Genomic DNA, 17,899 nt, shown 5'->3' on the forward strand with positions numbered 1-17,899 from the left:
CTTGTCATGGTCCTTAGCCCGGCAGACCAGGGACCTGTTATTGTTGTGATTTTAGCAAGCATTGCAAAATCTGCCATGTTATCTTTGAGACGAAATGGGAAATACATCCCAGATGATCTGTTAAGTGAATTTCATCTGTTGTACATAATTACAGACAAAGGGAGTTAGCTAATGGCCCGGTGTCGCCCTGGAGGGAGGTCTCCAGCAGTCCCGCAGGACTCTGAGATCAGTCCTGTATTGTCTAATATTCTTATCAATGATTTATACGAGGAAATAAAAGACCTGCTTGTCAAGTTGCTGCTGAGACAAAGGACGGCAAGTACATCGCAAGGCAGAATCATAATTCAGAATTATCTCAATATGGAGACGATTTGAAATTAAAAAATCCACATTTAAACAGGACGCAATCAGTCCTATCCATAAAGGAAAAAAATCAATCAACTGGCCACACTAGAGTTAAGAACGTCTGTTCGTGAGGGAGTTAAGAGAGTGAAAAGACAAGCAAGAGATGGCGTGTATGATACACATATCTGACAGAAGACTCCTATCCAGATTTTAAAAACACCAGTACATCAATCTTTTTTTAAAAAGGTGAGGCAAATGGGTAGAAACTAGGCAGATTGTTTGAACTAGTGCTTCACAACGTGGGATGTGCACGTGCTCGCTAAATGCATGAGGAAGAGTCTGCAGGAAGACGCAAGTTGATGCCACGATGTGACACCACCTCCAACACGAACGGCCAGAACGGAAAGAGAGAGGACGTGGCGCATCTGTGAGGCTGTGGGGCTGAGGACGCGGCGCCCCACGCACAGGGCTGCTGGGCAGCTCCTGTTCCAGCTGAGCACAGACATGCACTGTCCTCCCGCCTTGCCCCCTCAGCTATAAACCCGATAGAAATGCATACATATTTTTACCAAAAGACATGTGTAAGAATGTTTATAGCTGTTTTCAATGAGCAGAAACCAGAAAAAACAAAGTGTCTGTGATGGTTAATTTTAGGTGTCAACTTGACTAGATTAAGGAATACACAGAAACCTGGTAAAGCATTATTTCTGGGGTGTCTATGAGGGTGTTTCCAGAAGAGATTAGCATGTGGGCCTGAGTGGACTGGGTGGGAAAGATCCACCCTCGGTATGGACGGGCACCATCCAATCCACTGGGGGCCAGAGAGAACAAAAACGGAGGAAAAGGCGACTCTCTCATTCTCTCTGCTAGAGCCGGGATATGCTCTTCTCTCCTGTCTGTGGAAATCCGAGCTCAAGACTACAGCCTTTGGGTTCCAGGACTTACACCAACAGCAGCCCCGGCTCTCAGGCCTTTGGCCCTGGACTGAGAATCACACCATCAGCTTCCCTGGCTCTGAGGTTTTTGGATTAGGACTGAGCCACGCTGCCGGCATCCAGTTTGCAGATGGCCTGTGGGACTCCTCAGCTTTCACGGTGTGTGAACCAATGTCCCTAATAAATCCCCTCTCATATATTTGTACACATAGCCTATTGGTTCTGACCCTCTGGAGAACCCTGACTCGTGCAGTGTCCATGGATAGGGGACTGGACACACAAGCTGGGATGTGGTCATCCCATAAATGCTGTAAGCACCGGACATGATAAACTATTGCCACATGCAACAGGAAGATTGAAGCTCATGAACGTAATGTTAAGAGCATGAGGAATCACATGCTCTATGATTCCATTATATGAAAGTCAACCAGGAAACAGCTAGTCTATGGTGTTGGAAGTTAAAATAGTGGCTGCCTCCGAAATTGGGGCACAGGGGGGATCTGGGGTGCTGGAGCTGTTTTCTTTCTGATACAGGTTCTGGCTACAAGTGTGTTCACCCCCGTGAAAACCCACCATCCCATCTGGTCTGTGCATTTTTGCATGTGTGCATGACACTTTAGCACACAGATCAGTTAAGGTACAGATGACAACTGTTTTGACCCTGGCAGGTGAACTAGTATGGACATCCCCTTGTGCCATAAACAACTACAGAACTGAACAAAAGATATGGAACAACTGTTTTCGGACACTAGACATGGGCAGTGCAGGCTGTGATCCCTGGAGGAAGGAGACAGATGAACAGAGCCCTATGAGTGCCCCGTTTTCCATGTGGGAGCACTTTCCAAAATGTGACACAGGACGGAGGGCCCCAAGCAGAGCACAGCAGTCTTGCCGAGTGGAGGAGATACAGACTCAGGCTCAGGGAGGCCGAGTGGCCAGAATTTGTGAGGAAGAGTCCCAAAGGGGGGGTGTACCATGGGCCAGCTCTGGAAATCTGCACAGGGTTCCCTTGAGTCTGTGCTTGCATGGGGAGAAGCTCCTCGAGGCCAGGCAAAGAACAAAAAGGAAACTGAAAGCTGAACGATTTCCAGAGCTGACACGGAGACGTGCGAGTCCTGGCCAGCAAGGAGAACCTCCTAAACGCCTGTACGAGGCTGCTCAGGCTGCCAAAACAAAATACTAGGCTGGGTGACTTACACCATAGAAAATTGTTTTCTCACCATTCTAGAGGCTGGGAAGTCCAAGATCAAGGTGCCAGTGCGGTTCTGGTGAGGGCTCTGCTCCTTGCCTGCAAATAGCTACCTTCACGTTGAGTTTCCATACGGCAGAGGAGAGGCAGAGAGATTGGGGTCTCCTCCGTTTCTTACAAGGCCACAGTCCTATCAGATTAGGGCCCCACCCTCATGACCTCATTGAACCCTCAAGACCCTATCTCCAGATACAGTCACATGGGGGGGTTAGGGCTTCAACAGGTGAACTTTGGAGGGACACAGTTCAGTCTGTAGCAACACCTAAGGCATTCAGTAGAGAATCCAGAAGCACGGCAACCTTAGTAGGAGGACAAATTAGCCCCAGAGTAAAGATTAACCTGGGCTATCACTAACCGAGAAGAAAAACGAGCCCCAGAGTCCTGATTCTGGTAGCAGCCAAGTAAGCTTCCCCAGACCGACTCTTCCAAAGAGAGCAGCTATCAACACTGACTGGACAGAAGATATTAAATCAACTGGCTGAAGGCACTGGAAGAAAACTGAAAACAGGCAAGCTGTGGGAGGGAGTTGGCTCCTGGAAGGAGAGCAGGAACAGAATACATTCCCATTTTAACAGCTTCTAGCCTGAGAGCAGCCCTGTGTCTACCGCTAGGTCGTGGGTGTAACCCAGAGCCCAAAAGGAAATATGCAACCTTTCTGGAGACCAGAGAGCAATGTTTAAGGCAACTTCATCCACAGAAAGGTAGGGGGGCAATCAGTCGCACAAAGGAAAGAGCCAGAAAGGGGCAGATCCAAAGATCTATCTATAAATGCTACCCCACACATGCGGGGCACACTCCAAACAACCCAGCCAAGGCTAAAAACTCAAAAGAGATTTCACCTGTGTATTAGTCCATTTTTGTGGCTTATAACAAAATATCTGGAACTGAGTAATTTATAGAGAAAAATGAAATTTATTTGCTTATAGTTTCTGAGGATGGGAAGTCCAGAGTCGATCCAGGGGTCTCACATTGCAAGATGGTGGAAACAGAGAGAGCAGAGAGAGAGACAGACTCTTCCCTTCTTTTAAAGCCCTCAGAACCACGCCCCTGACCACCATTATTAATCCATCCACTACTGCACGGTCCTCAATCCAATCACCTCTTCAAGGCCCCACCTTTCAATTACCATAATAGGATTTCCCACCCTCTTAACAGTCACAGGGGGGCCAAGTTTCTAATACATAAAACTTGGGGGACACAATTCAAGCTTCAATGAATTTGGGGGGGACATAATTCAATCCACTACAACCTGCAATCCAAGATGGCTTTCCAGTTTGAATCAAACCAGGTTAATTAATCTGCTAAGACAATGAAAATTAAAACTCTTCAATCCAGAGGCTCCACAATATGACTTTTACAAATCCAGGATATAATCTGAAATTACTCAAGAGGAAACAGGAAAATGTGGTCCATTCTTGGAGACTATTCCAATCCACGGAGACTAAACCCAAAATGACGATGGTGTTGGGCTAAGCATGCAAGGATTTGAAAGGTGCTATTATTAATATGCCCAATGATACAAAAGAATATATGCTCATAAAGAAAAAAAGATTGGACATTGCTGTAGAAAAATAGCAGAAACTGTAAGAAAAAGCCGGATAAAAATCCTAGAACTGAAAATGTACATCTGAAATAAAAAGTTGACTGGGTAGGCTTAACAATAGAATGGAAATGACAAAGAAAAGAACCAGCCAACTTGAGGAGAAACAGGTAGAAATTATCCCACTTGAAGAAGAGAGAAAAAAGAGAAAAAACAATAAAAACAAGAGTGTTTCAGGGACCTATGGAATAATGTCAGAAGTCTGACACGTGTGATGTCGGAGCACTAGAGGATGAGGAAAGAAGTAGGGCATTTTAAAAAAATTTAGAAATCATGGCTAAAAATGACCCGAATTTGATGAAAGATGCCAATTTTCAAATTTTAAAAGCTCAGAAAACCCACGTTCATATAAATACAGCAGAAACTATGCCAGAGCACAGAGAACGACACGTTCCACACCGTGGCACCGTCGTCTGAGCCGACAGCGCCTTCTCTCGAGACACAAAGAGGGCCCGACAGTGGAAAACATTTTAATATCCTAAGTGGAAAAATAAAATCCTATAAACCACAAAAACATTCTTAAAGAATGAAGGTGAAAGAAAGAAATTTTCAGATAAAAGAAAACAAAGAGTTTTTCTCCAACAAATATGCATGACAAGAAATGTTAAGGGAGTTCTTCAAATGAGTGGGAAACGATGCTAGATGGAAACCTGGAACTTCAGTGCCTGGGAATGAGGTGCATCGTGCTAAATACGTGGTGAAATAAGAAAATAGTGACCTGGTTTAAGAACCCGGGGGGATTTCTGCCCACTCTCCATGGTTTCTCTCCCTGCAACACGGGGCCTGGGCACGTGACTGCTCCGTTGCCTTCTCACGGGTCTCCAAGTCAGAGGTAAGAAGAGGAGGCCGTGCCCAGGCCAAACTTGGAACATGCGAGTTCCCAGCAGCTCAGACGAGAAGGCAGGAGGGTCATGCCAGTGGCCGCCTCAGGGCTCGGGGCTCAGGGCCTCACTGCCCAGCTGGGCCACCTTGGCCTCTGTGTGTCAGTTACGAGTATCAGATGAGGCGCTGCCCAGACGCCGAGGCAGTTCTGGGGCTCCCTGGCTCTAGAGAGGAGCCCGGGGGAGGCAAGCCCTGGGCAGCCGTGCTTCCTGTGTCTGAGCCCTGCCTCCTCCATGGTGCTGGAGGGTTGTTGTCTCCCCTCCCCCACTCAACTGTGGTCTCTCTTCTCAAGACAGGTTTGCAGGATCCTGGGCACCCAGCCTGTGGCCTGGGGGCCTCCCTGTGTCTAGGGTAAGGGCTCTGGTATCAGTGGGGGGGGGGGGCTTCTCTGCTCCCTGCATACCTGTTTCATTTGGTAGTCACTGTGACCAGAGACTCTTGTTCTAGAACAGACTAAAAATCTGTAACCACCAACTCCCACCCCCATCTGCTTGCTCAAACGTGGTCTGAAAACTCTTTCTTTCTGCCTCTTTGACTCCTGATGAATTTAGCCCTAACTCCTAACTTCCAGGGCTTGACCAACTCAAGGGCCCCACATGCAGGATAGCACCACCGTCTGCAATCAGTGCTGGGAGGAGCACACACACCAGCTGGCTCCTTGGGGCTCGCCCGGAGCTGGCCGGAGCTCTGTAGCCACCCTCCTGGCTCGGCCCCCTCTTGTCCCCAGGAGCCTGCACTGGCGTCTTGCCCTGCGCCTGTAACCCCCAGGAGCAGGGCCTTCCTCTGTAGAGAAGCTATGGGGAGAACAGGGGCAGCCCAGCCTGGAGTGTGGGGGGAAGGGGACTGGCTGGGACTGCTGTCCCTGGAAAGGCCTCTCTACCCCAGCACGTGAATATGGATTTGTGCCTAAGGACAGGAGGTGGCACGGCTCTGGCCCTAATTAGAGCGTGATGCGGCCTCCCACAGCCGCCTGGGAGCCTGGGGGTGGGCATCAAAGGAGAGCAGCCTGGCTAATCCTCCTCTTCCAAGGGCAGCATCTGCTCCCCTCCCAGAGCGAGCCTCTGACAGCAGGCCCAAGAGCCACGGCTATTTAATTAGGACGCAGAGTTCCCCCAACCCTGGGAAATGATTTAATTTCAATATTTCCTTTGCTCAGCGCCAGATCCTCCCCCACTGCCCCACCCCATCCTCAAAGACCTTTCATCGAAGCTTGGCCCATCCCCCTCAGATCTGCACCTCCCCTCCCACTCTGGATGTCAGTGTTTCCAAGGGATCAGGCCAGGAGGAGTCAGGGGCTGGGGTGGGAGTGCTCCCTGGCTACTCGGCTGACATTCGCTGGTGGCCAGCTGCATGCTCGAGCCCGCCAGCCCTGTCCCCAACAGACACCAGTCTCAGCCCCATCCCAAGCCCCTGGCCAGGCTGCACCCTCTCTAGGCATCTACTCAGGAAGGGTCTGGGCCTGGGAGAAGCCTCCCCCATCATCTTGGCCTCGGACATTGCACCTCTGTAGTCCTTCCCTGGACATTGCGACCTTTGCTCACTGCACTTTATTATGGACTTTAATCTGGCCTGCCTTATTGTGCTCCTGGGTGTGTGTGCACAATGCACATGTGTGAGGGTGTGTGCATGCCTGTGCACATGTGTGCATCTGAGTGTGCTGTGTGCATGTACATGTGTGTGTCTGTGCATGAGTGTATGCGTGTGCACCCATTTGAGTGTAGATGTGTGTGCGTGCATGTGTGTGCATGTGTGTGTGTGTGTGTGTGTGTGTGTGAGCCCAGGTAGGCTTAGCGCTCCCTGCAGTCTGAGCCTGGTTTCTCCCACTTCTTATTAAGTAACTGGGTGCTCATGTCCTCGACCGATGCCTCCAGGGCTGGCACCAGGCTGGGCGCATGGCAGGCACCGGGCAAATGCCACAAAGCAGATGTGCACACTCTTGGATGAGCTGAGTCCCAGCTCAGCCCAGGCCTGGGAGGGGGTGGAGGGGGTGGGGCCTAAGATCCCTGGATTGGGGACAGGAGGCCCAGGTCCTAGTTACTCTGTCCCTGACTCTCTCTAGACTCAGTTTCCCCCAATTTGTACAAATATGTCACTCCTAGACAGCAGCACCCCAGGAGAGTGAGGTTAGGAAGGCTTTGCTGTGACCCTGCCAGCTGGTCTGAGGCCCCAATTTCCACCAGCAACCCCCTATCCTTGCACCCGTGCCCCCATGGTCTCCCTCCCCTCCTGGGCTGCTCCTCACCCCCACTCTCCTCTGCCCACCTCTCCTGCCCTCTCCTCTCCCATGCAGGACAAAGATCGGCGTCTGCTCCCAGGCTCAGCCTGAGTGGTCCTCCAGCCCAGACGGGGAGGCGGCTAAGGAGAGGTGTCAGCTGGTGGCTCTGCCAGGGACCTCACACCCTGAGCAATTTCTTAAAAGGAAAATTCTAACCTTAAAGAGTCCTTTGAACACATTGTGAATGAACAACGAACGCGGTGGAGGCGGCTCCTTGGAATTATGGGGAGATTGAGGTGAAAGAAAAGAGAAGATTGATTTCCAGTGGTCTCCTGAATGTATCTGCCGTGTCCTTAAGCAGCTGTTTATCACGCCTTGTACTGAGGTGAGGCGGGATCCCGGGCTAACAAATTATGATCACCGTTATTCTCCCTCCGCTCCCCATCCCCCACACGACAATTTATGCATTTTCCAGACAAAACGTGTTTTGCAGACAGGCACCAGGACCGTCTTCACGGCTGCCAAGTATCGACAGTATTGATCACACCACCCCCTGCAAACACACGTCCACGGGCTCCACTGTGCACGGGGTGACAAACTGGTGGCTGGTGGGGACCTGGCCCTCAGCACATCTCTGGCTGTGGCCACCCCCCATGCCGACCCAAAGACCAGCCACTGTGGGGGCTATTTATGACATGGGTGCACAGTCCTCCCACGCCTGTCCCCCACCTGCCCCCTGCCCCTGCCACGCACTCCCTCTCTGTCAGGTGATCTGTGTCCACGGGGCCAGCACATGGCCTGGCACATAGTGGTCCGTCACCCAGCGGACACTGGATGCATCAATGAATGAATGAGTCAGTGAGCGAATGAAAGAATGAGTCTATGTGTAACTTGAAATAGAACCAGGGATGGAAACCACACACTGGGGTGGGAACTCCCCCAGCTCCTTGGAGACAGACGGTTTGATTCTCAGGATCAGGACCCTGCATTAGTTGCACCGGGGTCCCCTCTCAGGGCTTCCTGTGGGGCTGCTGGCTGTCCAGGGGACCAGGAGGGCCTGCTGTCTCTGTCCCCTGCCAGTGACAGCGCTGGAAGCTCCCGAGAGCCGGCTGAACAAGGACACAGAATTCTCCTGCCCAGAGGTCCCGCTGTCTTGTGACGAGAGGCTTGGAAGCAAATGTCCACGGAACCTCGTGCATGGCTTTCTTCCCTGGTTTGTGAAATACTTCTCTACATGTCTGCATATTGCTCTCTTGAGGGATGGAGGGAGAAAAATAGCAATTAAAGTCTTGTCATCCGACTTGTTCAGGCCGTTAAGTTGCTCAATCTTGCATAAAAAATCAGCAAGTGTACATAACATGGGAGGGGAGCACCTGGCCGTGGCTGTAAATGTAAATCAATACATAATAATATGCACCCAGCCGGTGAGCGCCACCTCGCCCTTGCTGGCGAGGCCACCAGGGGCCTAGGTTTGTCCTCCTTGCGCACCATATGGAGTTGGACCAGGGGGCCCTTCCGGTCCCAGCAGAGCGGGAGAAGGGTTCTATGCAGGCGCGTGGTTGTGACCGGCCTCTGAGCTGTCTCCTCTTCCCCCAGTCTGCAATGAAGCTGGAATTGCATTTGGAAGAAGCTGCTCACTGGGCCATCTGCTTGGACAAACACGGCCGTGTCCCTAGGGAGCACTGCCACAGTGTTGGGGCCGCACCCAAGCACAGGTGGCCACCTCGTAGCCCTGCTGGGCTGAACGGTACTAAGATCAGCCCCCGGGCTCCAAGGGGAGATGGGGTGGGGCAGCCATATTTGCAAAGTCAGGCAGCTGTGAGGAGCGGCACGGCTGGGCTTTTAAGATGGAGCAGATCTGCAGCAGCCCATTTTCCAGATGAGGATGCGGGAGGCAGAGCTCGTCTGTGCCCCCAGGGTGGGCATCTGTTACAAGCCTTCCCTTCCTCTCACAGCTCAGGGGCCAGGCCTCATCTTCACTTTCTGTGCCCATTTTATGGTGTCTCAGGAGAAAGATAGCTCAAGCTGCAGAGATTCATTCATTCCCCTTTGCAAGAGGTTCATTTATTTTGACACATGCAGTTGAGTTTCAATTATTTATCATAACACTGCAGAGGGCCCTGATTAAAGCACCAAAGTGTATTTAACTGCAGCTTCTGTGAGGGTGACAGGTGGGGCAGGTGATTGGGGAAGGCCCCTGGGGCGGGGGAGGCAGGATGGAGAGGGGTAGGAGGCAGCCCCTGGGGGAGGGAGAGCCTGGCACGGGGTGGCCGGTGTCCGGCTGCCCTCGGGGTCTTCCTCTTGGCTGGAAATGCGGGAGGTGATGGAGATGACCTGCTCCTTCGTGCTCAGAAATGACATCTTGTTTCAGGGTTGTCCTAAGAGCTGGCTAGAAACCCAAAGCCTGCGATGTGACTTTAAGAGGGTGGAACTTTCTCCTCTTCAGCAGCTGCAGCTTTTCGATGGGCCAGAGCTGCAGGAGAAGATAGGGGAGGTCCAGCTTCCCAGAGGTGTTGAGATTCCTCAGTCTTATAGCCCATCTCAGCCACCCACCCACCCTCCCGTCTGTCCGTCTGTCCACCTGTCTGCCTCCGCCTGCTCTGCAGCAGATGCCACATGGCAGAGCGGAGGCACATCAGACCTGGCGCTGCCCTGGGGGAGAGGGGCACGCTGACAGGAGAGCGGCAGCTGTTGGGCAGAGCTGTGCCTGGGCGCTGTTCTGAGACCTGCTCCTGCAAGAATGTGTTAGGCTCCCAAGAGCACCCAAAGTAGCCGTAACTACTTTCCTGGGGGACGGCCAAGGCCACCGAGGCCCTGAGGCTAACTAGCCCGAGCCTGCACAGTTGGGAAGTGGAGAGGCTGGGACCTGCACGCAGGTCACCTGGCCCCATCGGCCCCCACCCTATACGTAGACAAACTGAGGCCGAGCCTGAGGACAGACGTGAGCTGAGCAGTGTCCTGCCTGAGGGGACCTCCTCCTGACATTTGCCTCAGCACCAGGGCTGTGGTGCCCTCCCGACCCATGGCCGTGCCACCAGCCTCTCCCATGGCTGGGTCCTCACTGCTTCCATGTGGAGCAGCGCAGTTTTGGAGCCACACACAGCCCCTCCTTGGGTCACATCTGCCAGCTCTGGGTGGAGGAAAAGCCACTGGGCCTGCTAGGGACACAAGTGAGCAGCTGGGCACACACTGCTCCGTTTTACAGAGGAGAGAGCCTCCAAGCGAGGTGGGCTGGCAGAACCAGTGGATCCAGGCAGCTCCTACTGCAGGTGGGGAAACTGAGGCTCCAGAGAGGAGAGGGCTGGAGCAGGAAGCACCACGTCCATGGGCTTCCTCTGGGCCTGGCATGGGCTGGGATGCCTGGAGGACCCTTAGGCTTCTGGGCCCAGTGGTGTCCATGCAAAACAAGCCGAGATGAATGTCTCGCGGACGGTTGTGTTAAGTCACCACAAAACGTCCACGTCCCGGCCCCTCAGCAGCTCCACTGCACTTTGATTACGCTGGGCCCCCTGAACTGCCACCTGGTTCCAGTTTGGGATTCTGCGTGATTTTCTGCATACTCCAGCCCGCCATTTATTTATACCACTGGAGTGTGAATTCTATGAATAAATTTTATCATCTTGGGGCTTCAGGATGACAAAAACGTGAAAGCCACAGGAGGTGAGACGCCTGCCTCTCCCCATCATACGCTGGGGCCGGGGGAGGGGCCCTCCTGGGAGCCTCATTTGGATTTTAATTAAACTGACTTTTCCTAAACAATTTGCAATAAATTATTACCAACCAGGGCTTGCAGCGTCTGGGCACAAGGCAGTGGCAGGCTGCTGGGGAGGACATCGGCTCTCTCTCTGGGGTCACCTCTCTGGGGGCCATGCACAACTCTGAACAGGTTAGCCAGGCTCTGGCCAACACTGGCCCTGGGCTCAGTGCCCTGCCTGGCCACAGGTCTGCAGGTCTGTGAACTCCCAGCGCCTGGCACCCAGCCCAGCCCTTACCTGACCACCCTGTCCCACCCCCAACACTGCAGATGAATCAGGATGACCCGACAGGAGTGGACCCCCACCCTCCATGCAAGTGCACAGCAATCCTCCTGAGACCCCTGTCCAGGGGGGTGGGGGAGCTGTGGTTCAGTCCTAGGCAGCCTGGGCCCTGGAGGTGGCCCTGATACCATGCTGCACCACAGATGGGGTGTGGACCAGCCTGCAGTGGGCTCTGAGAAGGGAGACAGGACATGCCGCCTTCCTCCAGGACGGGCCTCAGTGCCCACCCGGCTCCCACCTGGCTCCCACCCGGCAAAACGCCTGCTCCAGGGGAGGGGACAGAGAGAGGAGGAGTCTTCTCACTAGATGCTCACAGCAACCCAAGGAAGCCAGTGCCACCATCACCCCACTGTGGAGAGGGAAACTGAGGTTCAGCAAAGTTGAGACTGGGTCCTGGGAACCCACCACTTCCCCCAGTCCACACAGCCCCACCCACCAGGCTGGGCTTCCTGTGCCCCCAGCCCGGCCTCCAGTCCTTGCTCAGTGTGCCCCAGGACCCCAGGGTCTGGCCACATCCTTGGTCTAGTGACGAAGTGGCCTGTCTGGTGGACACAGCCCAGGTGAGTTGACAGAGGCAGGCTGTAGCCTGTGCCTCCCTGTCCACGCCCCTCCCTGTGTCACCCCGTCTGACTGTGAGCTCTCTGACACCTGCCGTGGCTGACAGGCCTGAGCCCAGCCATGGGTGGGCAGCTCCTCCACCTCACGGGGTCTGTGACATCCACCCTGTTAGGAGGCAGCAGGGCACCGGGGAGGAAACTCAGCTTGCTCAGGCAAGGGCCTGTCTGTGCAGATGCAGTTGTGCTGCGGATTGACTGAACCGTGTCCCCCAGAGTTCACATATTGGAAACTTAGTCCCCCCTGTGACTGTTAAGAGGGAGGGAAATCCTATGATGGTAACTGAAAGGTGGAGCCTTGATGAGGTGACTAGATTGCAGGACCGTGCAGTGTGAGTGGATTAATAATGGTGGTCAGGGGTGTGGTTCTGAGGGCTTTAAAAGAAGAGCACATGAGAACTGAGACCCCTGGGTCACTCTCCCCACTATCAAGGTTTTCACCATATTTGTTCCCTGGACTTTGGACCTCCCAGCCTCCGAAACTGTAAGCGATACAAATCATTTTCTCATAAATCACCCAATTCCAGGTACTTTGCAATGAGCAACAGAAACGGGCTCATGCAGGTGGCCGAGGACGTGTGCGTTGGCCCCAGCTGCTATAACCAATGGCCTCCAACTTGGTGGCTAAAAACAACACAGATTTATTCTCCTACAGTTCTGGAGGTCAGACATATAAGAACAGGGTGCTTGCTGGCCAGACCGTGCTCCTCCCAGAGGTTTTGGGGAGGAGACCCTTCCCGTGCCTTTTCAGCTGCGAGAGGCGGCCTGCGTTCTTTGGCTCCGTCATTGTATCACTCCAGCCTCTTGTGTCTGTTGCAATGTCTCCTCCTGCCACACAGATCCTCCTGCCTCCCTCTTATAGGGACCCTTGTGACTTTTGGGGCCCACCTGGGCAATCTCCCATCTCAAGATCCTTAATTTAACCACAGCTGCAAAGTCCTTTGTACCTTGTGTTCTTTTCACAGGTTCTGGGGAGTGAGGACGTGGACATCTTTGAAGGGCCTGCACAGGGGAGAAACCAGCAAGCATCCCCATGCAGAGGCTCTTCATAGCCTGGAAGGGCTGCAGGGGGAGTGGTGGCTGGGACAGACCCAGGGCATGGGCCTATGGGTTGGGGGATTTGAGACAGATGCTCAGGCCTCCCTGTCTCCTGTCCTCACTGAGCTCAGGCCTGCAGGTGACAGAGGTATGAACCGGCCCTGGTAATCCCCTTGCTGCAGAGGCAGGGCTGGGGGGGTGACAAGGTACAGAACAGGTGCTACATCACAAGGGACTTGAAGGCTGAGTCGCGGGAGCAGAGTGCGGGGCAGGGGAGGCCACGTGTTGGGAGCGTCTCCCTGTTTGGGCTGGACTGATTGCCGATGGAGCACAGGGGCCAGGAAGGTGGATAGGGAGGCTCAGCCTGGTTGCCAGCCTCAGAATCCTGATGTCCCAAGTCCCGCGAACCTCACCTTTCTATTAAGTATATGGGGAAACTGAGGCCCAGAAAAGGGAGGGTGGTTAGAACTCAGGGCTTCTTCTGCCGCACTCGGGGCCCCTGCTGGCCGTTCCCGGCCCGCTCAGAGAAGTCCCCATCAGCTGGCACATGCCAGCCTCCAGCGATGGGGCAGGCAATCCGGGATGCCACCACTCAGAGAGACGTATGGAGAAGACCTGCTGCTCTCCCACTGCCACCCACGGACACCCTGCTCGGTCCCTGGACAGAGGCTGTGTCCTTGAAATGGACAAATAGGCCCCCTCTGCAAAGAGACAAGGCACAGCCGAGCACAGCCCGGCGGGGTCTGCTGTCACCGCCAACGCAGAGCTCGGCCCTGCTGAAGAGAAGGCGGAGGAGGCGGGGCTGGCCTGGGGGCTGGGCAGGGCTCAGGCCTGCAGAATGACCCCAGCAAGGCTTCGGGCAGCCCGCGGCCCCCAGGACTCAGGGCCCCCCAGGGGTGACCCCCGAGGCCCCCTCAGTCCCCAGCTGCCCACCTGGCTTCACCACAGCCTCGGAGCAGGGTCTCTTCATGAGCATTCCCTGTAAATGGCAGATATGGGGGTAGTAGCTGACAGGTGACCCTGAGATAGGCCACAGGGCCCCATGGAGACAGCGTGCTTGTGTGCATGTTGATGCTTTTTAATGTCACCGTATATTTGGTCTGTAGAAGGGGCATCACTTTTAAAAAAATTATTCACGTTGAGAGTAGTATCCTTCTTTGGTTCTTGATTTTGCTGTCCATTGATTTGTGAAACATAATTTGCATTTTTATTCTGGTGAAATATATATAACATGAAAGCTACCGTTTTACCCCCTTTTTGGTGTACAGCCCAGGGACACTAAGGCCACTTGCATTTTGTTCAATCCATCTGCAAAACCTCCTCCTCTTCCCAGACTGAAACTCTGTCCCTCCCCCGCCAGAAGAGGCATCGTGTTTTTATGAGAGGCTTTCGGGCTGCAGAGAGAACCCCCAGCTGCAGCAGGCGAATTCAGCCATAGTTTCCACACAGGGTGAGGCATCTGGGGATGGCAGAGGGCCCCCCCTGAGCTCAGGTGAGTGTGACGATCCCCGTTTTGTTCAGGTCTGCACAGTTGTCAGGGCCTTCTGGTGCACACTCACCTGGAGCTCATGCTGGAGCCTTGGGAGCCACATTCAACAGTGTCCAGCGAGCCTGAGGGACGGGCCTCGGTGTCCAGTGAGCTGAGTGGCATCTGCAAACACTGCCACCGAGGGGCAGAGCACAGGTGGGGAGGGAGTGGCCCACACCAGGCACAGCAGTGCAACCCTCCTTTCAGGGCATTGAGGCCCCTCCCAGGATCGGAGACCCTGACTTTCTAAGTGTGTGACCCTGCAGACCCCAGCTTCCTGTTAGGCAGGAGAAGGCTACAGCTTCCCCATGTCCTGGCCGCCACTGACCAGCCAGGTGGCCTGGGGTGAGTTGCTTTCCCTCCCCTACCCATTCCCTCTTGTAATGTGGGCAAAAGGTCACCTGGTGGAGGGTCTTGAGCAGTCGGGCAGGTGGCAAGAGCACCGTATTGGGCACAGGGGAAGCACTAAACACATTGCAGTGGGGTCTCGGCTGAGGCTTCCAGAAACTTCTGTGACACCCCAAATCTGAGTTTCTAACATTCTAAGAGTCTGGGTTCCCAAGGGTAGCAATTCCAAGCTGTCGATTCTCTGCTTCCAAGTAGTGCAGCTGCAGTGCCCAGCACAGGGGCTAACAGATCCCACGCAGGAACCTCGGCCTCCCCACACTAGCAGGGTAGGGACAGCCACCCCACCGCCGGCCCATTTGAGAGATGAGGACCGAGACCCAGGCTGCAGCAGGAGAGGCCGGAGCTCCCCTGCCGACCCCTGGAAAGACGCTGGGAAGATCACGGGCGTGTGGCTTTGAAATAACAAAGTCTAATTTAACAGAATGGGGCAGCGTGCGGTGGCCTGGTGGCGTTCAGAGTCCGGCCCGCGCATCTGCTCGGGCAGCTGGCTGCCCTGCCACCGCCCCACGCCGCAGCAGAACCGTTTCATGACGGTCTTGCTTGCGAGGGGTCACAGCCCATCGGTTTTATGGAAACGCTCTCTGTGTTTACTTCCCGCGCAGGGAGACAGACAGCTGTTTTATGCGCACTCGGAGGAACACCTAAAGGGTTTTAGTGTTAATTAAGTTGGGAGGACTGTTCTTAACAAGCACCTTTTTGTAAATGTCAAGCTGTTCTGCTGAGTTTCACTGCTGTCAAGGAAGGAGAGAATGGAGTGGTGCCCCTACTCCTGTCTGCTGCGGGAAATGGGGTGTGCGGGGGCCCCGCTGGCGGCACACCCCCGTCTGTGTCTGTGCTGGGGGTGGGCATGCTGGCATCTGCCTGCCCAGCAGAGCAACTTCCTGGATGATCCAGAAGGTGTAAGAGCACTCAGAGATGGTGGAAAAGCCGCACCAGCCAGAGAGCCATGGGGAGGCTCTGAATGAAGAAGCTGGTGGGAGGCGGGGAGACTGGGCCGCTTGCAGAGGGAGGGAGACCTCGCGGTGTGCAGGGCGAGGGCTGGGGGTGACAGACACAAGCCCTTACCGTCCCCAGGGCCCTGAGCAGGACACCCTCACAGCATGTGCCGGGCAGGCACACAAGGTCCCACTCTCAGATGGTAGAGGCAGCTTGAAATTCTTCATAATTTTATATCTGGACTTGGGGTTTATAAGTGAAATCTCACGCGCTGGGGGCTTGGAGCCTGGGCTCAAGCCTCCTCTCACTGCCTCCCCAGGATGGGTTCTCACCGCCTGGTGCCCCAGGCCTGCCAGTCACCCCCTCCTACCCACACACCTAGTGACAGTCATGTTTTGGGGGTAGGCCAGCACTCCATAGTCATTCTGCCCCACTAGGGGGACCTAGGGTCTCAGTGTAGGGTGAGGTGGCAGCTGTCCCCATCCTGGGCTGGCAGATCAGCAGCTGAGAGACAAGGCCTGTGCACCTGGAGCAGGAGTCAGTCCGTCCATGTGGAACACCCTGGATGGGGGGTGGGGGGTAGCAGCTGAAGATGGGCCCCCAGCAGGATGGAGGGCGCAGCCTGCAGGCCCTCGGGCACGCGAGGGCTCACGGCCTCTGCAGGGAGGGCTGCAGGGCAGCAGAGTGTCTAGGGCTGGCAGGGAACCCCCAGGAAAGGGGGCTTGGAGAAATGGGGCTGTGGTTCCAGAGGACCCTAGGAAGTGCGATGGACATGAGGTTGTGCTGGGTCCCAAGCTCAGGAGAGACTAGCCAGAGGCTGGACTTTGGGGTGGGGAGAGAGATTTGTGAGATGGGGTGGGGTTCTGGCTGGGGTGTCTTGGGCTCACCCTCTTCCCGCTGTGGTCTTGCAGGACCTGGAGGACTGCGTGGCCCCCCAGCTGGCCTGGCCCACCTTCTGGCCCTGGCTGAGAGCCGCAGACCCAGCTGCATCCGTGGCTTGCGACAGAGTTCATTGATCCCACACCCTGGTTCGTCCCCAGGCTCCCGGCGGGACCTCGGTGCCAGCACTTGGTCTCCAGTGTGATTCTTCTCCGTCACCCGCAGCCTCACACGCGGCAGCTCCCAGGCATCATTCTGCCTGTGGGAAAACCCTGGGGCTCCACGCCGGCCTGGCTCTGCACCCCTCTCGGTCCCCCTCCTCCTGGCCCCTGTGTGCAGGATCACAGCACACCTGGTCGCCTGCCTCTGCCCTGTGAGGGGCTCCCAAGGCCTCTGCCTCCTCAGCGCTGGCATCCTGGGCACCCAGATGGTGGTGAGTGAACCTGCTGGCCCCTGGACACTGGAGAGTCCTGTCCAGTCTGGACTGCACAGTTAGAGTCAGCAGGCCTTTCTAGGCGGGGAAACTGAGGCCCAGAGGAGGGCAGAAGAATGCCCACAGCTGCCTAGCGAGGGAGGCTTAGAGCTGAGTCTGGGCTCCCCATGGCCCGAGTATGAAACCTGCCCCTGGGCCCACGAGCTGTGACCCTGGGCTGAGCCTCAGTGCCTGAGCTCCTCCTGCTTCATCTGTCAATGGGGTGGAGGATCCAGGGCACGCCGGGCGTGGACCCTGCCCACACCACGAGTGGTGGTGGCTTCGGTGTCACTTCTATGCCCCCAGGAGTCTTGGGGGTGGTTGTCCCATTTCACATGCCCGGGTGGGGAGAGCAGATCCAGAATGGGACGTGGGCTCTGTGATTCTGGCCTCCTGGCTGCCCCATGCCCCTGCATATCAGTGGTGACCTGGGCCCTGGGCTGCTGGGCTGACAGCATCTCCAAGACCAAGTGACCTTCCAGAGCCCCAGACTCATCCTTCCCGTGTGTGTGCGCGTGGAAGTGTGGAGGGTCTTCGGGGGCAGTGGTAGGCACCTGGGGTGCAGGGCTCCCTCTGCAGGCTCCCAACCCCAAAGCAAGCCCTCCGTGGCCACCTGAGAAATCTACTGTCCTCCCTCTAAACAGTCCCGCTAGTGCCTCCTTGCCTGCTCATCCTCTCCCCTCGCACTCCAGCCCCGCTCTGGCACCTGCCCAGCCCCCGCTACCTGCCGCCCGGGCTGACTTCCTTGACTTGAGAGGAGG

Source organism: Cynocephalus volans, chromosome 3 (genome assembly GCF_027409185.1).
Source record: "Cynocephalus volans isolate mCynVol1 chromosome 3, mCynVol1.pri, whole genome shotgun sequence".
NCBI lineage: Eukaryota > Metazoa > Chordata > Mammalia > Dermoptera > Cynocephalidae > Cynocephalus > Cynocephalus volans.